General features: G+C 39.7%; 1 protein-coding gene across 1 annotated transcript in view; it reads left to right on the top strand.

Moving 5' to 3' along the window:
- Window positions 1-23,362, top strand: part of DNAJC13 (DnaJ heat shock protein family (Hsp40) member C13) — a gene marked incomplete in the record, with an annotated part of 3,140,357 nt that overhangs the window by 2,571,975 nt on the left and 545,020 nt on the right.

Genomic DNA, 23,362 nt, shown 5'->3' with positions numbered 1-23,362 from the left:
TGGAAGTTAGCATTAGAACTAAACCCAAGGCCACTCAAAAATGCATCTCTCTTCCAGCCACAACCTGGACCTGCCGACTCCCATTCCCAAGCTTACCAACAGGATCTTGTGAAACTGGCTGCAGACATAATCCCCTGGTTAGATACAGGCAGCCTCCCCGAGTCCTCCCCAGGTAAAAGAAAAAGGGACACTCCTCTAGAAGACCTTTCTGACCCCTTTGAGTCAGATGATTCTGACCAGGAGGATTCTACCTCTGAAGAAGGTTGTTTTCCATTGCCTCCTTTGGAGATTCAGACTCAGAGGAGAACCTGAAAAGAACCCTGTTGCAGACCATGAAGTTGTGACTTGACTCCTGGCCCTAAGGGAGCCAAAGCTAGCTCTTCCAAAAACCCCTTGCCCACAGATAAAGTAGGGCCTTAGACAAATTTGGCAAAAAATGTTTACACATCTGCAGCCCTCACTGTGAGGGCCTTGAAGTGCCAGTTTTACAGGGTTAAATAGCAAGAAAATATTCAGGAACAGATGAAACAGAAAACTGATGGGCACAGAGAACAGGAGTCTGTCTAAAGTGTTATTGGACCGTTGTAATTCCTGTTTTCAGGTAGCCAAATACTCCCTGCACTGTGGCTATGATGCTGTGGAAGCTTCCAGTAGTGCTGTAGCTACAGGCTCTGTCATCAGAAGACATGCTTGGCTGAGGTAGCTGTCTCTGCCAGAGCATGTCAAATTCAACATCCTGGATGCTCCTTTTACAAGGAATTTCTGTTTAGCCCCAAGGTTGAGGCTATACCCAAGAAAATGTTGGATAAAACCAAGGCCATCCGGACAATTAAGGCTTTTCAAGTCCACCTTCCTTGTTTCAGCAGAAACTACCCTACTAAGCATTGGTCCTTTCCTTCCCAATGTAAAGCTAGGCAAAGAAAGCCACGTAGGGAAAGGAGCCAAAGACAACACCAAAGGCCCAGGTAATGACATTCAGAACCAATTAGGCCGGGGGGGGGGTTCAAGACCACAGGCCCCCTGGCAGAGAGCAACCATTGCTTGTACATGGTACTTCCTAACCCCGCCCCAACCCCCATCTCCCAGGCTAGGGGAGAGACTATCACTAGTCCACAAAAACTGGGTTCTCATTGCTACAGACCAGTGGGTGATAAACATTATATCAAAGGGTTACAATCTAAAATTTAAGCGACCCTTGAAACCCTTAGACTTCCCAGACTTTCCACCAAACCAAAAAACTGAGGCATTGACCCAACAGAGTTGGTGTGTGCGTGGGGCTCAGTGGAACTGGTGCTAGAACACTTCAAAGGAAAAGGATTTTACTCCAGACTTTTCCTGGTACCCCGAAAAGAAGGCACATGGCAGCCAGTACTGGACCTGTCAAGACTAGACCAATTCATGTAGGTTCCAAAATTCAAGATACTAACCCTTCAAAAACTTCTGAACATGTTCTGTCCAAATGCTTTCATAGTTACCCTGGATTTAAGATGCATACCTGCATATTCCCATAGAGGAATCCCACAGGAGCTTCTTACGCTTCAGCACAGGTACCAGGCACTATCCATTTTGTGCTCCTCCCTTTGTCTCGTCTCCTGCTCCCAGGGTCTTCACAAACTGCCTAGCCCCACTGATAGCCATCTGCGGAACAAAAGGGATCCAAATCTACCCTTGTTTGGAAGACTGCGTTATCCAGACAACAAACCTGAAAGAACTCAAGTCAGACTTGCGGTTCACCCACAACCTTTTAACCTCCATGGGATTCACCATCAATGTACACAAATTGCCAACAGACTTCTCAACCAGTATTATGTTCCCAGGGACTCTGCTGGATTTAATTCAAGCAGTCTCCTTCCTGAACCTGGACTTTAAAAATATCATGGTCAGGGATTACCTCACAGCCAGATTGTACCTCAGGGACATGGGTTACATGGCCTCTTGCATCCTCATAACTCCTCTGGCCAGACTGCACATGAGGAAACTACAGTGGTACCTCAAGAATGCATGGTGCCAACATTCACAACCTCTCAGAGCTGAGATAAAACTGATTCCTTGCCTCAGGAAGGAATTTGCCTGGTGGAACCAGGCTTGCTCCCTCAACCAGGGTGTCCCCTTTCGATTCACCCCTCAGGGACAAACTCTGACAACAGATGCATCAAAAGTAGTCTAGGGTGCCCACTTCACCTGCCTCCAGATTCAAGAAACGTGGGACTCCAAGTTCAGACACAAACATATAAATCTAAAAGAACTTATGGCAGTCCAAAATGTCTTCATAGCCTTCCAAGAGAAGTCGAAGCTAGTAGTGAAGACAGATGATACCACAGTTAATGGTCAATAAACAAGTAGGGGGGACCCAGTCGTACCCACTTTGCCTCCTAGCAATAGATGTTTGGGAAGCAGCACACTCCCTAGGATTGCATCTCATGACGCATTACTTGCCAGGTGTACACAACCAACTGTCAGGTCACCTGAGCAGAAGCCTGTCAGCCTAAGAGTGGCAACTGCATCAGTAAGTGTTTCTCAGTATAGCCAGAAAATGGGGTGTGCCACTGATGGACCTTTACACCACCAAGGAAAATGCTCATTTGAAAAAGTTTTGCTTCAGGGGAAAAATGAAGTCAGCCTGGAAGACCGATGCCTTCTCTTTCACTTGGACAGGCTTCTTTCTCTATGCCTTCCCTTCAGTATCTCTGCTTCCCAGGGTATTGCTAAAGATAAGAGAAGAATGGCCAAGAATAATACTAATAACCCCAGATTGGCCCAGGCAGCACTGGGTACACTGTGCTACTCAGCCTAACCAACACGGAACCATGGCAGCTGCCACAGAGAATGGAACTACTGAGGCAGAAAAGGAGCAAGATTGTTCACCCCAACCTACAGACCCTCAAATTGTCAGCATGAAGGATACCTTAATTTCATGGAAGATCCTCTCCTCGGCAAGCAGGTCCAGGATATCCTAAGAGGCCAGAAGAACTAGCACAAGGAAATCTTACTCTGCCAAATAGAAAAGATTCTTCTTTTGATATGGGTAAAAAGCAGAAAATCCTCATTTAGCCAATATTCCTGACATTCTGGCGTATTTGGCCAGCCTTTTTGACAAAGACCTCTCTTACTCCTCCATAAAAATTCATGCTTCATCTCTCTCAGCTTACATGCATGCTCAGCCTCCCATCTTTTCCCACCCCCTCATGAAACAGTTTCATAGAGAGGTTGTTCACATCAGCCCACCCAGAAAGCCTCCTGTCCCACCCTGGGAGTGGGGCCTGAATTTTGTGTTGGAAAAACTTACCCTATCACCATTCGAACCAGCTACTTCCTTTGAGTTAAAAATTTCTGACCTGGAAGACTACCCGCTTTTTAGCTATTACCCTTGCTGGAAGGGTTTCTAAACTACAGGCAGTCATGTCTGTGGAACCATTCTTTGTCTGCCACCCAGACAGAGTCTTACTCAGGACTAGCCCCTCCTTTATTCCAGAGGTGGTGACATAGACCATACATTTGCCTACTTTCTTCCTCAACCCCCAAAACAAGGGGAAAGGAAACTCCATTCCTTAGATGTAAATAAGCAGGTCCATTACTACTTAGAACCAAGACGATCAGAAAATCAGACTAACTTTTTTTTTTTATTTTGGCTTTTGCCAGTAGCTCTGAGAGGAAGCCAGTTTCTAAGCAACCATCTCTAAATGGCTCTCCCATTGTGAATGAAAGATTGTGAAGAAGAACGCAGGCAGTTTTCTTAAAGTTTTTAATAAATCTGTAAATAAACCACAGTCAAGAATAAGCGCTTTCGTCCTGGAATCACCAAGACCTCATCAGACAAAAAAGCAAATCCCATTCTCATTTTAAAACCCTCTTTTGTCACACGATTACAAACAGCCAGCTTTCTTAGAGAGTAATCCCAGAGTGTAGCAGGGCTGTTATAACATCACCACTTAAATGCAACAGTCCCCCATCTAAAAGTAGAGAGAGATAATGATCCTCGCTTACCTGAATGCCCATAAAAACTAAAACATAAAGTTATTACAATAAAAACATACTCCTTCTACACAATTAAATTGTACATAAAAAATATAATAAATAATTAACTTTAAATATTTAACCAAAAGTTTTTTTTTTTTTTTAAATCTCTCTCTAAAGCCTTCTTTTTCAGTAGACAAGCAATAGAACAGTTTTCCTTCAAGCCTGGAAGCATAAAAGCATCAAGGATTAGTTGCCAAGACAACACTCTGATTTCAAGCAGCAGTGTCCATACTCCCTCCCAGTTACCAGGCATAACTTGAACAACAACAGCAAATCTCATGATCCGGATATATTAAAAGATGTTTTACCAATGTATTACTAGTTTTTTTCTTTTTCATTTCATAAAGATGTTCATATATTCATTCCATTAAGGTATTTTCTGTCTTACCTATATAGAAAGATTGCCATCCCTGAGATTTTATTACTGTTTTGGCCTTAGAACATCAGGAGGGCAATAGAAACAAAGACCCTCCTGCCCAGCTAATTTGTCACTAAGAGCTCATTTATTACTACCTTTAATATGGATAGTGCCATTAAGTAGGCCTTAGAGAAAAATTGGGTCATTATGAAGAATGATAAAGAATTTTATATGAAGGTTGGGGGAAAAACAATTGTGTATAAAAAAAGGAAGTAGTTTAAAGAATATTCTAGAAAAAGCCCCTAAGAATTATAATCCTAACGTCTTGATTAAGGTTATGAGGAAGTTTGGTCACTGCCAGTATTGTAAATGGGTAAAGGTGGGTGAACAATGCATGATTAATAGAAAACAGTTTAATATTAAGGGGAAGTTTGACTGCCAACTAAGGGGTCTGTATATCTTTTAATGTATCCAGATCATGAGTTTAGATTTGCTGCTGTTGGTCAAGTTACAACTTGTAAGCGGGATGGAGCATATGGACACTGCTGCTCAAAATCAGAGTTGTTTTGGCAACTAACCCGTGATGCTTTTAGGCTTCCAGACTTGAACAAAAACTGTTCTGTAGCTTGTCTATTGAATATTTAAAGTTATTTACTTATATTTTTGAAATAGAATTTAAATGTGTATAAGAGCATGTTTTTATTGTGATAACTTTATATTTTAGTTTTTTCAAGGGCATTCAGCTAACATGAGGATCATTGTCTGTCTCTGGTTTTAGATGAGACTCTGTGGATTTATGTGGATCTCTCATTGTATTTCCTTCTGTTACAGCCATCATGGTAAGAACCCCCCCCCCCCGATGCTGTGAAGACGCATTCCACCAGAAATTCTGCAAACTTTACTGCTTTTCTTAAACAGGTACCCACAAAGGACATTTAACAGGCTGCAACTTGGTCTTCAATGCATACATTTACCAAACATTACCACCTTTCAACTTTCTCCAAGTCAAGAGCAGGATTTGCTTCTGCTATCTTGCAGGGCATTCTCTCCTCTCATTAATCTTCCATCCTCCCTCCCTCCCTTCCTTCCGTCTTTGGGAATCATTCCACAAAGTTAGGACTGCAACAGTGAAACACGAAGAACATAGTACAGTTGTGTATACTTACCATAAATGTAGATGCATGTGTGTATCGCTGTTGCAGTATTATTTTCCTCCCTTCTTCTCCTCTTAGCCTACGGGGTAGGCTGGGACACTTTCCTTCTCAGTCAGGTTAATCCTCTCTCTAATTCTCCCTTTCCTGGGCTTCAGTATTCCAGACCCTAGACCAGAGTGTCCCTCTGGGGGGCTCTGACTTCTAGGGGCAAGAAAAGTACTGAGGTCATGGCACCAGCTGACTCCCCTTATACCCAAGTGTAGTGATGTCTGATGGCTACTGGAGGAGGAAACTTTTTCTCTGGTAGTCGGCCCGGCCAAGGACTTCCACTGCAGGAAATCCCACAATTTAGGACAGCAACAGTGAATACACTCTTGAGCATCTACATTTATGGTAAATATACACAACTGTACTTTCCTCTTTGAGATCTTAATTTAATGCTTGAAAAAACTGATACCACTACCATTTGAAAGAGCTCATGCAGCTTTTTGAGGTTCTTAACATGGAAAACTGTATTCCTCATTGCTCTGACATCTGCAAGAGTATATGAGCTGCAAGATCTTAAGGTGAGTAAAATCTACCTCATTTTTACATAAGGACAGGGTTTCTTTTATACCTAAAGTGGTTTCAGAATTTACCTTAAGCTGGGCTGTTAATCTGCCTGCATTCTTTCTTGAAACTAAAAGCAAAGGAAAGAGAGTCATTCATACTCACGTTGTCCACAGGCAGCTCAGATGCTGCTTGGGCAGAACTAAACCTTTAGGGAAGCCGATCAACTGTTGGAGGGTAGGAAAAAAGGACAACCAGTGACAAGCATACATCTTACAGATGGTTGTCTCATTCATTCCCTTTGTGCTGTGCTCACCCTAACCGTCCACTTCTAGGCAGGGTAAGGGCCCATTCTACCAGTCCATTTTGCTTCATCTGTGGCTTTTTGGGAAGGGGTCGACTCTACAATTATTCTAGAGGCAGCAAATTGGTTCTCTGTACATAGGCTAACAATGCATTACAAACTGGATTCATTTTTCAGGTCCAGAACAAGGTTTGCTAGGGCCATTCTCAAGGTTCTCCTGGATTTTTGAATTCTTTCTTCCTCCAATATATGTTACTAAGCTATGGTTCATAGGGTCATAGTTAAGCACCAGTCTGTCTGCCTTTGCAGGCCATTTTAAGCCTAGGCAATTTCCCTTTTTTGTGCTTGAAATAACCTGTCCCGTAGTTGCTAATTATATATTTCTCATAATGAAAATAACTGGGATTTACACAAATAGGAAAACCTCCATCAGTTTTTCCTGTTTGTTTCCTGGTTTCTCTTGTTGGATTTACACAAATAACTTAGGCTACTTGCAACAGTGATCTAAATGTTGAACCATAATATGGTTGTGTAAGTGAAATTAACAGTAGACAGGTTGCACTAGATCACTGTTGCAGTAGTTGTCTATTCCCTCCAGCCCTTTACTAGGGTCTTTGTATATATTTCTAGTGTGTAGATTTACTTACCCTTGTGTATATGGTTACCTTAGTTTTGGTTGGTTGATTATTTTTCTAGCATTTTTCCCTTTAGGTTTATAGCCTTCCTTCTTGGATCAAGAAGGCCATGAAACCAACTGCTAAGATGGCAGCACACTAATCAACAGCTTAATTACAGCTCTCCCATTGTGAAAACAAAAACTGAGAAAAAGGAGTGCCGTTAAAACTGTTACATGGTTAAAATTCAGTTGCTGCTTAGTAAGTGCATTGCCTAGACACCAGCAAAGAAGAAATTTGAACTTATCTCCACAGGACTCCACTGCAAAGAAGAAATTTGGAGAACCTGAAAGAAAATGAGTCAGAAAAGGTAAGAGAAAACACTGACTGGTGTGTATACACAGCTGTTAATCAAATAATTTAAACTTCAGGTTTAGTTCAAGAGATGGCTTCCAGTAATTTAGAAGAAAAATAAATGTACTCAGAGGTGATTAAAATAAATTAAACATTGATGGAATACATCAACTAAAATAAGAAAAGGCTTGAAAACTTAGAAGCAGGTTATTCAAATGAACCAATAAAACTGCAAAAATCAGAGGTTGAAATAAAGAAAAGGTTGGCAATAAGAGCTGTTTTTAAAAACAGAGTTAGAAGACAGCGTACAGAGAAAACCTCAATTTTTTTGCTTTACCAGAGAAACTGGTAGGAAGAGAGACTTCATTTTTTGAAAGCACTAATAAGCAACTGGGCTGATATTTCACAGCAAGGTTTGTTAATTGAAAGGACACATTGCATTTATACCCCATTTCACAGCAAGGTTTGTTAATTGAAAGGGCACGTTGCATTTATACCCCATTTCTCACCATTAGAAAGTGGCCAACACCTATATTAGTAAAGGTGCAGTTATGGACTTGATCCTAGCACAACTGTGGCAGAAAGGAAGAGTATTTAAAAATCAGAGACAGAAGAGTGTGTGGGAAATGATCATTCACTTGTACACCAGGCAGAATAGAAGCAAATTTATTCCAGCAACCAGAGACTGTTGAGAGGCAGGTTTGATATTCAAGCTGCTGCATCCAGCTGTCTTCAGGATATTTTCCTGTTGGATCAAAGACATTTTTTGATGTGGAACAGGCTAAGGAGGAAAAAAAATATGAGCCAGCAAATAAAATGGGACTGATTCTCATTCTTTTGATAATGATGCTCATAGAGAGACTGCCAGTCAATTTTTTTCCCATTGTTACAAAGGAAAATGCTTGAGAGACAAAAAAGCACAAGAATTGACTAGAAAAATCAGAAATATCTTGCACTTGAACAAGATTCTAGTGCAGGTAAATGGGGAGATGAATGGCAAAGACCAGCAACACTGAAATTAAGATTATAAAGCATCAACCACATTTGAGAGATATGGTTTTACAAGTAAAATTGACCAAAAAAGACTGGAATTTTGTTGACTTTGTTAAAGTTTAGGGTGGACTGTAGATCATGTATGCCATATTCTATTTAATGTTTAGAAGGACACTAAAGAGAGAGAAAGAGGTAACTAGAATGATTGCATTAGTTGTTGTATAAAGTATTTTGTAATAAAAACTGTAAATTAAATTGTAAAACAGTTTTGTATAAGGTACAGTCATGGGGATAGTCTTTTCAGTGATTACTGTTTGTGTTAAAGATATTCAAGTAAAAAAGTACCTTTTTAGTAGCAAGGAATGTAGTTTACAATATAACAAGATAAAGGCTGAAAAGAAGCAGGTTTAAGTTATTATAATGCTGGCTCTTTGTCTGCTGGAGTAGGGTGTGAAAGTGTACTGATTATATTATATCCAGAATTAAGATAATTTCCTTTGTTTTTACAAGGGTGGATGTCTAGATTATTGTCCTTAGCTTATGTTGTAAGTTTTTTTTGTAAGGAAATAATCATTGAAGGAAGCTAAGCTTTCTTGCACCTGCAAAGATATCTTATTTTTTCCCCATTATCAAATGCTGTCAGTGAGAGCAAGAAGTCAGCATCTGAAGGCAGTTAGCCAGGGGGATTTTTTGCATTCTGTTCTGAGTGACATTTACAAAGATTCATTCATGCATCTACAAGTTGCTAGCTGTTTTTTTCCCCCCTCTCATTGCTGATGACTTTTATATGGAGATAAGCTAATTGCAGGCAAGCAGTTAACCTTGAGAATTTTGAGCATTATTTATTGATGGAAATATAACATTTATAAGTACAAAGACAAGAGGTTCAGTGAAAAATAGTTTGACATTATGGGAAGTGAATAAAAATGGTAGCCTCTGCAGCAGCTTTAATACATTTAATAGAACAGTGCATAACTAGGTTTTATTTGATGGTAGCTTGTGCACTTTTTTAGAGCTAAAAGTTTTTTTGATAGCAACCAAGCTTTTTTCACATCTGGATGGGGGAATAGAGAGAGAAAAAAAGACAGTAAATGATGCAAGTGGGAACATAGTTTGGAACAAACAGCTGTACAAGATGTTTGGATTTTTGATATTGGTTTATACTTCAAAATGGTTCTTTTGACTCATGGAAAGCCTTTTCTGAAAGACTTAACATTGTTTGTTGTTGTCAGTATTTGTTGTCTTTTATTTGTAGTGACAGGACCAAGGGAGTAGCATGGAAGAGAGTATTACTGTTGAGGGATCAAGAATATACATATGTATTCACAAACACATCCTACACAAATGCTGCAGTGTTCCAGCAACAGAGAAAACAGTCACTAAAATAGTAACACAGAGAAAAACTGCAGGAATCAATCAGTTCTCTTATTATCCTTATCAGTCTGTGACTCAAGCAGCTGCTAAATCCAGATGGAAAAAAAATATTCAAATGCAGGCTGTAGTCTGAAACTGTAGAATCAACAAGTAGCAAAAGTAATCATCTGGACAAGGAAAATAAAACAGCGTGTGTGCATACAAGTATTTCAGGCACTGGTAGTAATATTGTGCTAGCATGTGAATTTACCAAGATGTCACTCACCCATAAAAAGTGTCCAGGCTGTTCTTAAAAATACCTAAACTAGTGCTTGTTTTGATTTAGTTGTCTGTTCCAGGCATCGTTCTTTGAGAACCCATTAGTACTATATCTCTTTCCTATATAATTTCCTTTTATTATCCATTGTTTCTTTACCACTCTTAAATAAGCATTTCCAGAGGGAGTTGTCAGTAAATGCTATGTAGAACTCCATAACGAATCTTCTTAAACAGTCTGTATGCAACACTATAAAACATTAGATATTTTAATCTCTCATAGTAACTTGCACTTTCAAATTCATGGATCCCTTGGTATCTTTCTTCATGACTCTCTTGAGCTACTCATACTAGTTTTCTTATAAGGGTTCCATAATATTCCATACAGTGTGGATCATGTGTAACTCAGTGATTTCATCATTTCTGATTTCTTTTTACAGCTTATAGTTTTATAGTTATTAACCCAGAACCTTAAATGAATCCACCATTTCAATCACTGTTTACAAATTAAATATTCACACTTCAGTCCATGTCTCCCAAGTCTCGTATGTTTATTTTGGTGTATTTATTATTTGTTGTCATTGAACCATCTGGGGAGGTTAAAGTAATTTACAAAGAAGACCTGTCTGTATATGATATAATAATTTTTCACATTCTGAAGACATCTGCAGTATGATTGTAGCACAACTCAAATGAAAAAGCTAAATCATGTATGAGCCTGAAACAAAGCCCTATGGGACACTTCTTATTGTAACCTAGAATTTCACCTGTCCAGTCGCTGTATGATACCTGCACAAGGCATGCAACCTCTGCCATCTTCATACATAAACAGGAAGAAGTTTCTGTGGCAGCGCTTTCTTCATTAAAGGAGATTTCTGGAGAAGTATTATAGCAAAAATGGCAGCTAGCCTATGTGAGGGTTTCAGTGTTGTAGAAGCCAGCAATTGGGCATGGGAAAAATAACAAATGGAAAAGTGGCAAGGTTTGGTTCCAAGTGTCAGAGATTTTTGTAGGCAGAACAAATGGTTTCACTTTTTCCAGTGGTTGGCAAGTCATTGGGCAATTGTGAAGTGGTTACTTTTGGTGGAGGGCTACAGCTGTTGTAGCCAAAACCTAAATACTTCAATGCATTTATACTACAACAGTGTATAATATGGTTTTATTTAAAGATAGTCAGTGCACTTTTTCTCAAGGCTTAAAGTTAATGGTTTTGAAAACGTACAAGCTGTTTTTCACATCTGGGAGGGAATTACACATGAGGAAAAGAACAGACAGCAATTAGTGTAAATAGGAGCATAGGTTGTAACATGCACTTTAGCATGGACAACCTTAATGTTAGATTAAGTAATGCCTGTGGGTACATCTATTAATTTGGGACATTTGTTCCTATCAGGAGAGTTAAACTTCATTTAATTGAAGATGTACATAGTTTTGTGCCTGTGTGTTTTAAGTTAATAGATTATGGGAGTCATGGTGAACCTTTTGGAACAAAATAATTCAATGCACTTCACATGAGCAACAAATGCAAAAGCAGAGTCTGTGGTAACTCGGTGTTGGTTGATCGCTCCAAAATGTTGTGGAGTGTGTCACCTTTGACACTTGTGTCAGAGGTTCACCATCACTGAGTTATGGGGTGCTGTAAGTTTTTTTTTTTTTTTGAGGGTCTTCATTAAAACAAAAATCTCAAGTATGACATAAGTTGAAATGGAGATGACAAGAAAAAACTGTGTAAAAGCTCGAACGGCCAAGCATTAGTGGGTGCATGTAACACAAAAGTTGGAAGTAAACATTTAAAAAGAGCTGTCCTGTATAACAGATGGAAATAACCTCTTATCATAATGGTTAGCTATCCATATTACTTTTGAAGCATTAATGGCCTCAGAGGTATAAAAGGTAAGAGTACTAAATTATATTAAGATATGTAGAGTTTAGATAGTAATGCTGCAGGAGATACAGTTGGAAAGAAAGTGGCATGTGAATTTAATAAAGAATTTCAGGATGGATATTTGGCAGAATGTCAGGGACAGAGTACAATGCGAGTACTTATGTTAATTGCTAGAGGAGCTCCAGTAGTTATAGAAGAGGGAAAAATAATAATGGTAGATTTGTGGTAGCAAGGGGATACTGACAGGATAGGAAGATTATGTAGACGTATTTATATTCCACCTTAAAATGCTGTCATGGAGCTTAACATTTTGGGAGAAATAATTGGCTTTCGACATGGAATATTACCAATAGGTGGGGACTGGAATTTGATTTGCAACAATGAGGATGTATCTGAGTGACCTAGAAGAGAAATATAAAAAAAGATGGTAGATTATCTGAAGAAGTTTGTTAAAATACTTGGTATGGAAGACATGAATTCAGTAATAGGAACTTTGAGAGAATTTACATATTATTCCCCAAGTACAGTAACTGGGATAGACTGAACAGAAATTATATTTCACAGGAACATGTACATTTAAAAGGCAGAACTGGGCAGAAATTATATTTCACAGGAACATACAATAAATATTTCAGATAAAAATGCAGGGTAATGAAGTAAAAATGAGACCGTGGCACTTCCCCACCTACCTGTAAAAAATGGAGGAATTGGTAGTAGAAATTATTTGAGAGTTATTATGGAACACAGAAATTTCTTCATAAATTACAGTTAGTGAGTGGGATAAAATGAATGTAGAATTTAAAAATAGGGTAGAAATAAAAATGAGATATGGTTAAGAAATAACAGGATTTTTTTTTTTTTTTTTTAAAGAGTGGCTGATAAAGGTTAACATGTTGTAGAATAAGGGAGATCTCACAGAACAAGAGGAGGAGCAACTAAAGAGAAAATAAAGGAATGTCTGTATAATATGCATGAGTTTAGAAAGGTTTCTGTTAAGCAAGTGTTCTTTGGCAACTCCAGAGTAGAAAAACATTTAGCACAATGTCTTTGGCAGCACAAAGGGAGCCTGTAACAGAAAAAATAGTCAGAGATCCTGTAAGCTATTAGAACTATTTCAGAAATTTTACAGAATGTTTGTACAGAGCAAAAGAATGTGGAAATCAAGAAAAAGCAGACATGGAAGTGTTTATGGAGGACTTAATTGTGCCAAGGTTAGAGGTAGATGAGGCTCAAGAATCAACTAGTAAGACAGGAGGAGATGAGATAAAAATAGTGACCTTTAACCAGTCTGCAGGAAAGTCTCCAGGAATAGATGGTATTCCTGTGGAAGTTAGGAGAAAAGAAACTGATAAATATCTGGAAGGTTTTGTCTAATAGTATTTTTTAAAGGAGGGAAGCACCAACATTCTGGAAGAATGAACAGAATTGGCTCTTTGGTAGTTTCACACCATTAGCTCCATATTCCAGGAAAAGCAAATAAAGCTGTGGAAGCTGTGATAAATACCTAAAGGTGGTAAAGACCCATCAAACCCAGCTTCATACAAGTCCATTTCAAGTTTTAAACCATGATTATAAAGTGTTTGCCTATAATACCTAAAAGAATGGAAAGGTTTTTGCCAAAATTGATAGATATGGAATAGTGTGCCTTTGAGGGAGGGGGGAGACATATTTGACCACATTAACAGAACAGTAATGATCCAGAGGGAAGAAGAATGCAAGAAAATACCACTGTTCTTGATGGGCTTGATGCAGAGAAAGCATTCTACAGAGTAAGCTGGGATTTTATGAATAGTACAATAGAAGAATTTGCATTCCTTGACACAATAATAAGCTTAATTAGGAGTATATATGAAAGACTGGAGGATCTATTAAGGATTGGACACAAGAATTAAAGTGAGAGGGTTCCTTTTTGATAAGTTGTCTGAACACAGGAACTAGGTAGGGGCGTCCTCTTTTCCCTTTGATCTTTGGTTTCTATTTAGAGCCATTGGCAAAGAAAATAAGGGACTCAGAAATTCAAGGATATAATTGGTATGGTAATCAAGAAAAGATGACTTTATTTGCAGACAATATTTTGTATCTAATAAACCCAGAAAAGGGCATTATTGTTGTGGAATGTTTTGATACTGTTTTAAGTCTTTTTATGGTATAAAGTTAATGAAGGCAAAACAGACTATAGCTGTAAATTATGTACTCACATGAATTGGTTCAGCAATGTCCATATTTATGGTGACATGATAAAATGAAGTATTTAGGAGTATGAATTTAAAAAGGTTCTGTTATGGCATCTAGGGATCTGTGGGAAGGGGACTGAAAAGATAATAAAAAAAACTGAAACTGGAACCTCTTATTTATGGATATAGATAGCAAGATACAGGCAGTGAAAATGTTTTAGTCCCCTTAGTTTTATGTACAGGTAGGGTTGCCAGCCGTATGGAATTCTTCTTGACTGTTCGGAATTAAGGGACACTGTATGGAAAACAGAGACACTGTTTTCCAGACACCATATTGTCCGGCAAAAAAAAAAAATTATAAATAAAAAAAGTCAGAAAGATGTCTAAAACCATAGGGCTTTAGGACCTTGTAGGAGACATCTTAGAAATGGATGGCTTTAGAAGCTTGCGGGAGACTTTAAGAAAAGAACAAGCTGCTCCAGAAACCTTTAGGAGAGCAGTAAGCAACTGAGCATGCCAATGTAAACATTACATGCCAATTGCAGAGTGGGAGATTTGATGGCCATCTAGCAGCAGAACTTACTGAAGCCAGAGCGAACCGGCCAAAACAGCGAGTAGGCTTGCCACCTTTTCAGATGCCCAAAATGGGACATTTTTTTGCAAAAAATATGTGATTTTGCAGGGCAAAACATACTGGCATCCAGTGCCAAGAACTGAACTTCACTTTTTTGCCAAAATAAAAGCTTGTTATTATAGCACTTGAGTTGCTTGCTGTTTCAGATAACATTTAGGTGTTTCAGATGCAAAATAATTTGGTTATCTAACTACCACAGACTGGGCTTTCTTCTAATGGCAGTATGTTATCAATGTATTCGACAACTTTATGGGCATTTTGTTATGTTATTAGAAGAAATAAAATTATTTGCTTTGATGTGATTACGTCACAAGCCTGTTGCATGTGTGACACATGAATGTCATAGACTTTCAAGGTACCATAGTCATGTGCTGTTTTTACTAAATGTATATTTAAATATAATGTAATTCTGTGAATGCAGTGTAGCTATTTGTTGTTTTTAATAAAACAACACAGGGTCATAGTGTGTAAAATCACATACATTTCAGGTTTGTGTACTGTCTTCCCTTAGAATAGAACATTATAATGCTTCATTCTGTGTTTAGACTGTCAGTAGCTGTTCACATACAGCATAAACAAGTAAAATAGCACAACTGTCACATGTCCAGCAAAGTATCATTTCCTGTATTTACGTTTGTTACACACAAAGCGTGTTGATTCCTTAATGCACTTATTTAGACTGTAGGGTAATTTGTCATCACACTTCAGAAAGACATGAAGTTTTCTGTAACTTTTATTAAGTGCAGTTTACAGCATTATGTGTGAATATTTTAACTAGTTAGCATGCTGCTGTCTACTTAACCTATTTGCATTTGAAAGGTCAATTTAGCAACTATACTCTCTAAACTATTAGCCTGACTCTTTAATCAGGCCAGCCCTAGGTCTTAAATGCAAGAGGGTCTTAGAGTCTTGCATAACAGGGGGGAGAGTTTTCTAGGCCACTTTTCTTTTAATGGTTGAATTTTAGCATTAACTTGAGTAATACAGGATTTGCCTACCCTGATCTGGTTTGATCTTGAGGATAAAGCCCATGTGATCAAACAAAATGAGTCATGAGTAAAATCTTGCATTACCCACACTCGAACTTGAATTTGTTACTGTTCAATACTTTTATTATAAAAAAATAAATGTCTTACCTTTTTGTAAGCACTAAATAAGTTACAAATTACTACAGCACTCAACTTTCCTCACTTTTCTAGAGGAAAACAGTTTTTATTACTTAATAAATAAGCACCTATTCAGGCATGTCGAAAGGTCAGCTCCCGGTGTTTTCTCCTGTCTACCTGATGAATCTGGGCATCTTGAGATAATGCAGCAATTGCCTCATGAACACAGACAAGCCTCTCCTCCTACCACCCAACACTACGACCTGTGAGAGATGCATTTATATAGCCAAACTGGAAGCAAAGCTCTCTTTACCAAAGACAGGCCTAGACAGTCAAGAGGAGAAGGTAAACACTTGCACCGCACCACACTCATCACATAGTCCCTCAAAACCTACACCACCAAAACACACACACAGAATCACAAAACACACACCTACATTCGCAGAGGCTCTCTTTACTAATTTGCCCAAACAACAGAGACCTCCAAAGCAGAAATGCAAGCAACCTCCACCCCCCAACACAACCTAAATGACACATAGTCCACATACTCAGTGTGCCACTCAACTACAGCCCATAAGGCATAACGTACCCAACACTCTAGTCATAGGTGACTCTCTAGTCAGGCACACTGATGTTCCACTCACCAGGCTAAACAAGGAAAAAGTTACTATCAGCTGCCTGTCAGGTGCCAGGATCTGCCACATAACGCACGCACTCAGGTCACTCTACAACAAGTATAAATATGACTCTGTCATTGTCCATGTTGGTGTGAATGACCTGAGATGTACCTCCCTGGACTACATGAAAAGAGACATGGAGGAGCTCTCTGATCTTGTAGCCCAGGCCGGTATGACCCTAGCCCTGAGTAGCATCCTGCCATCACCCAGAATGACACCACAGTACAAGGACAAAATGATTGACTTTAACAATTGGCTAAGCTTCTGGTGTCATTCTAAGGGAATCCAGTATCTGTCTGCCTGGGATTACATGATCGACAGACCACGCTGCTTTGCCAGAGATGGCCTGCACCTGTCGCCCTTGGGATTCCAAATACTGACAAAGGCTCTTGCCACTCCTATAGTGCCTTTTTTAGGCAAGGTTCAAATGACAAATTCACCACCGTAACAGGTACAAGCAAGCAAAATCTGAGGGTAATGCTACTCAGTGCTAGAAGTCTAAACCTCAAAATGCACCCACTCGAGGCACTCCTTAAAATGGAGAACAGTGACATCTGTGCAGTGACAGAGACCTGGTTCAAAGCTCCAGAGATCGCCCCTGCATTACCAGGCTATAATTCATACCACACCTTTCGGCCACCAAACCCGGACCGAAACAGTAAAGGTGGAGGCGTGTCCATATTCATTAAGGATATCCACACCTCCAAGCTAGTTGCTGAGCATAATGCATATGAGATTATCCAAGTTCAACTAACTCTGGGCAAAACTGCAATCCAGATTGTAGCTTGCTACAGACCCCCCCCCCCCCCCAACCAGGATTCCCACTCCTCTTTTGTTGATACACTAGAAAATATTAAGGTACAACCCTACCATTAACTGGGAAAACTACTCATGTCCAAACAAAACTCCGATGTCACCACAGGTTAAAATTTATTAGGAAGCTTTCAGGTCTACACCCTTCATCAACACATAATCAGACTAACATTCTCCGCATTTAAATAGAAGGAAACCTGTTTTAATTAAGCGACAAAAAGAAAGCTTATGATGTATTTTTGCAAAATATATCCTTGTATTATATATCATCTTGTAAGGAGATTTTGTGATCTTATGTTATATATATATTTTTTAGGGATTTTTTGAATGTATTCTTTTTATAGATGTTGTTTCTTATATATTTTATATACATATGTTTTTATATGTTTTCTATGCAAATAAGGTGTTAGCATTGTGTTTTTGTATGGCTGGCTTATCATGTGACTGAATTTGTCCTTCTATTTAAATGCGGAGAATGTTAGTCTGATTATGTGCTGATGAAGGGTGTAGACCTGAAAGCTTCCTAATAAATTTTAACCTGTGGTGACATCGGAGTTTTGTTTGGATTCTGTTTCTACAAGATTTCGTGTTTTTTTGCTGTAAAACTACTTATGTACCAACTCTTTTGCGCAACGTTTTCTGGAAATCATCAATTCCAACGCTTTGGATCAACTTATCCACACCCCCACCAGAGGCAGCAATATCCTAGACCTGGTCATCACCAACATGCGTGACTGGTGTTCCATCCAGAGGTCAGCTCCTCGTTGGTCAGATCCGACCACAAGCTAATCACCCTAGACATCCACATCCTGCTCCCACCCCCCACCCCACCCCATTAGGAAGACAACCGTAAAAAATTTCTCCAAAGCCAACTTCACACTTCTTAAGACAGAAGTAGCAAACTTCATGACACCCATGTAGATGGACAATAGAGGTACGACTGCTGAATCCTACACAAATGCACTTTATAAGCACTTACACGAGTGCATGGATCGTGCTATCCCTAACAGAACCAAGATGCTATCCTCCAAAAAAGGAAGTCAATCTGGTGGTCTTCTGCCATAAACAAACTCTACAACAGAAGAAAGAAACTGTTGCAAAAAAGAGTAAAATCCCACGATTTGAGGAACTCCCTGGTCAGCCTCCGTAAGAAGCTGAGATCCCTCATAAAATCCTCCAAAGCTAGTTATGAAAACAAAATTGACACTGATTCTAAAGACAACCACAAAGCATTCTATAGCTATGTTAAAAATCTCAATGGCAACACTCCGATCTGCTCTGAGTTACAGCACAACGACACTAAATATACAGAACCAACTGATATTGCCAACAACCTGTAGATAGGTTCAGTGCTAACTTTACCCCCCTTTCACCCCCTAAAGGGCCCATCTTTATACCGGAAGAATGCAAAGTTCCTGTATTCACGGCTGCACAGGTAAAAACTTCACTCTCCAAAGCCAAGAACTCCGCATCCATGGGACCTGACAACATCCCAGGCTGCCTTCTACATGAACTACAGAATGAACTGGCACCCCACCTAAGTACCATGTTCAATCATAGCCTCACCTCAGGCTTTGTGCCCATTGAATGGCACACCTCGACAGTTGCCCCACTCCACAAAAGGGGGGGGGCACAACAGACCCTGGGAACTACCGCCCCATTAGCCTGACGAGCCTCGATGCAAGGCCGTGGAACGTGTCATCATGGAACTCATAAACAAAGACATTGGAGATCTCCAAACCCTGGACCCCACACAGTTTGGGTTTGTAAAAGGCAGATCATGTCTCCTAAACCTGATAGACTTCTTTGAAGTAGTCACCAAGGCCATGGATGAGGGTAAGGTGGTTCACACAGCCTATCTAGATCTCGCCAAGGCGTTCAACACCATCCCCCACTCTGGAATTATAGATAAACTCACTAAACTAGGTATAAATCCCTATGTCACAAGATGGGTTGCCAACTGACTTACTTAAAGAACCCACACTGTGAAAGTAGCAGACTCCAAATCAGACTTCAGACCAGTGACAAGTGGAGTACCACAGGGTTCAGTCCTGGGTCCTCTCCTGTTTGGTATCTACTTCTCTGAAGTACAGGCTAACACAGAAGGTCGTTGGCTAACTAAATTTGCAGATGACTGCAAACTAGGAGAAATAATTGAAACTCCTAATGATGTGGACATCCTACAAAAGGGCCTCAGAGACAGATGCCTGGTGTCAAAGACATGGCCTCAAGCTCAATGCCAAAAAGTGCATTGTCATCCCCTTTGGTAAAAATTCTGTACCCATGAACTACCACATAGGCAGTAGTCTACTTAACACCGAAAGTGTGATAAGAGACCTTGGGACACAGGTGGACAGTAGTATCTCCTTTGATAATCACATCACCAAAGTTGTCAGGAAATCCTTCTACGTGGCACACCTCATCACAAAAGGTTTCTCATCCAGAAAAAAAGAGGTCATTGTTCCCTCTACTCATCACTCATTAGACCCGTTGTAGAGTACAACGTCCTTTTTGGTATGTACCTCACAAGACATCTACAACAACTGGAAAGGCCGCAAAAATACCTCACAAAGAGGATTACTGGCCTCAAACAGATGCCTTACGCAGACCGTCTCAAAAAACTCCAGCTTTACTCCATCGCATATCGCCTACTCAGAGGCGATCTCTGCCTAACATACTAAGCTATGTCAAACCCAGAGCTGTTGGACATGCTCCACTTAAAGAAATCTCAATCCCTCTGAGCTACACGCTCTAGGGACCTAAACCTTGTCACCACAATAAACAGAACATGCTGGAGGGATAGATTCCTGTCCCAGAGACTTCCCATACTCTGGAACTGACTACCTATCTATGTCACAGAGCTCCTCATTAGCACTCTTCAAGAAAAATCTTGATGATTGGATGGGTAATAGGAAATTCACCCCGGGGATCACTTCTGTGGTTCTGCTTGACAGGGGCACAGGAAAATAATTTTCTTGGGTGGCGAAAGCCAGGGTGCATTTTTGGCTAGGCTTGTATAGGCCCTAGGGCCAATAGCCTAGTACCTACCTATGAAATTATAGTATTGTATTTGGGAAGTTCTTTTGTTTTCTGTCGCTTCCTGCTTGAAGATATGGAGAACACCTTCCTAATGTATGCACGAGTCTGACAAGTATGGCTTATACTCTTGCTTAATTGTATTAGAGTAAGTGCTTTTTTGTTTCTGCATAAGTAAAATAACAAGTATACATTAAAAGTATTAACCTACAAACCTAATGTAGACTTGCTGTTTTACTTTTGCAGTGAGTTCATTGACGCATCTAAGAGCAGGAAGCTTTCATTGAAAGATGTAATTTCCATTTGTTTGGTAGCTACTTTTACTAGACTGCCATGCATAGCTGCTGAACTGTTTTCTATGAGTAATACTTAATTTTATTGAACATGCTCATTATTCTGTCCACTCAGCGTCCACTTTTTTGTGGTCTTTTTACCCCCCTGCTATCAGTCAACCATCACCATTCCCCCCCTGGCCAGTTCACCGATTCATCACCCTTCACTAGATGAGGGTTGACAATCTGCCATCAGAGGCAGTTTGCATTTTTCTCATTATTATTCTTCCTGGTCATAACTGTGCACACCCGGCTGGGTGCCAGGGAAAGGCGAGCATTGGGCCATCTGTGGAGGATGTCCTCTTGTCCTCTCAGTGTTGTAAGGGACATTACCTCTAAGCCGTCCTACTCCTATCCTTGGAACATGGGCAGTGGTCTCCACCAGAGGCATCACACCACTCAGTTTGCCCCTCGGTGTATGCAGACCTCACCAACCCCCAGGAGAGGCAAGTAGTCTACATCATTTCACTCTTTCCCCTCCCTGCTTGCTTTCTCCCGTGCTGGGGCTGTTAATCAAATGCAGGCCATCTGAGTTGCATTAAGGACTCACTCTCTTTCTGCCATGGAGTCATGTTAGCATGCATATTTTTTTTTAAAAGAAATCACCATCCTTTCTGTAACTGGTGACTATGCATTGCCAGCCTACCTCCTTTCCACTGTGAGGAAAGGAGAGCTGCTTGGCATGTTTTTGAGAAGAAATCACCATCCTTTCTGTAACTGGGGACTATTCATTGCCAGCCTGTCCCCTTTTACTCTGTGAGGAAAGGAGACTTCCTTGGCCTGTCATGAATACAGTATCATAATAAGCTGCCTTCAACATACACTTGAAAGTGTTCACAGTACGCTGGTCTCCATTGAATGTTGCACCAGAGAAATGATGCATAATAATAAAGAATTTCATTTAAATCAAAAGGTGAAATAAGCAGTTTGTGGGTATAATGTTTCTCAGTACACTGTTAAAAAAAATCTATATGTTGGTATCAGTGATGGTCCTCTTCTCCTGCTTAATTTATATAGCTAAGTTGGCAGACTCTGAGAAATTCTTTAGGCTGTTTAATTTTGGCAGGATTCAGGAATTGTCTTTACTAGAGTAACATCATATAGTTAATTAGTGGAGCTACAGCCCTTGACTTTGTGTGGAAATTCTTATGTGGGCCTTGGCTCACTTGAGTTGGTGACCCTGACATACTTGCTGTTTTGTGGCATCTACTGTTACTAATATGTAAGGCAGTGCTGCCTAATGACTAGTTGTATTGCAGGAAATAAAACCAACAAAAATAATTGATAGAAGCACTTGATGCTGGATGCCAGGGAATTATTACTGTTTTGTTGAATGCCTCATGCAGCTGTACTATGCCCCCTCCGGCTTTTTTTTAGCTTCATGTTGATTTTCCCTTTAAAGTAAACTACATATCACTATTATTGTTGCTGAAAGTATTATATGTATGCTCTTTCTCTGGGTTTGTTTTCCAGGATTGCTGAATTTCCACTTTGTCCAATGTCTAAAATCTCAGTATGTGTTCTGTCAACATAGTTAAGTGGGGTTTGGGAAGGGGTGGGAGTGTTGTGTTTCAGTGTTAGGGTTATGTTACGGGCATCACTTTAGTGTGTGGGTAGGGGGGTTAGATAAGGGAATAGATATAATATTGGTTGTGTGTGTATGTGTATCCAAGTTTGTGTTATGTAGTGATAGTGTTACAGGAGGGGTCTTTTTAAGGTAAGGTATGGAGTTAGCATGCTTTACTGCTGTACCCCCACTACCACCACCTTAGCAATACATGCTAACCCTAACCCTACACCTTACTTTGAAAACCCCTTCTCATAACACTATCACTATTCAGGCAGATTACAGGCTACTGTTAGTGGGAGTTTTAGTGTGAAGATTACAAAATATTTTTTTTTCAATATTTTGCAGGTTCTGTGTTGGTTTTCAGTATTAAGCATGTATGATCTTTTTATGTGGTTTTGTGTTTGACATTGTTTGATTGTACATAATGTAATCATATATGCATACTTCCAAATTTTTTGCATCATTTATAAAGAGATGTACTTTACTACCATTCCTTTTGTAGTGCCATTTATATAACTGTTAACCATAGTGTTGCAGAACTGAGCTCTGTAAAAACCCATTAGTAATTTCCCTTCCTCATGTTGAACACAGTTTACTTTTGGCTTTTTATGTCTTTTATACAAGTAGTATTTATTGAGATTATTTTTGGTTCATTTACGTTTTGTTGACCACTGGGTTATTCCCATTAGTGCAATGGCCACTTTTCATGGGAGACCCAAGGTGATTTTCATACAGACTAGGGGAAATTTGGCCAGGGTGCTGGGAAACATCCACTACTCTTTTTGATAATTGTCGTGGAATTTTTGCATCCACCTGAGCTAGCAACAACGCAGGCACATGGGACATCAGTTTAACATCTCATCCGAAGGATGGCACACAGGTGAGCAGCATCCACCTTACACTGCAAAGCAGTGTCAGTACTGGAAAATGAATCCCACTAACTGCTGTGAGCATAAGTCACACAGCCTTCTACTCCCAAGGCAGCTTTGCGACCTGCTGAGATTAACTTTTTGCAACCAGCGTCATAGGTATTCAAGAAATGTCAATGTTCATGTTTAGCACCACATACATTTCTATGCTAAATTATTCTATGATCTCATACAGTATGAACTAATATGTTTTTGATTATCACAGTAAGTCTGAAATGGATTGTAGATTACTTA

The sequence above is a fragment of the Protopterus annectens genome, chromosome 3.part1 (genome assembly GCF_019279795.1).
Source record: "Protopterus annectens isolate FY-2018-M chromosome 3.part1, PAN1.0, whole genome shotgun sequence".
Classification (NCBI taxonomy): domain Eukaryota; kingdom Metazoa; phylum Chordata; order Ceratodontiformes; family Protopteridae; genus Protopterus; species Protopterus annectens.
The sequence above is the reverse complement of the archived record's forward strand: the minus strand, read 5'-3'. Positions and strand labels throughout refer to the sequence as shown.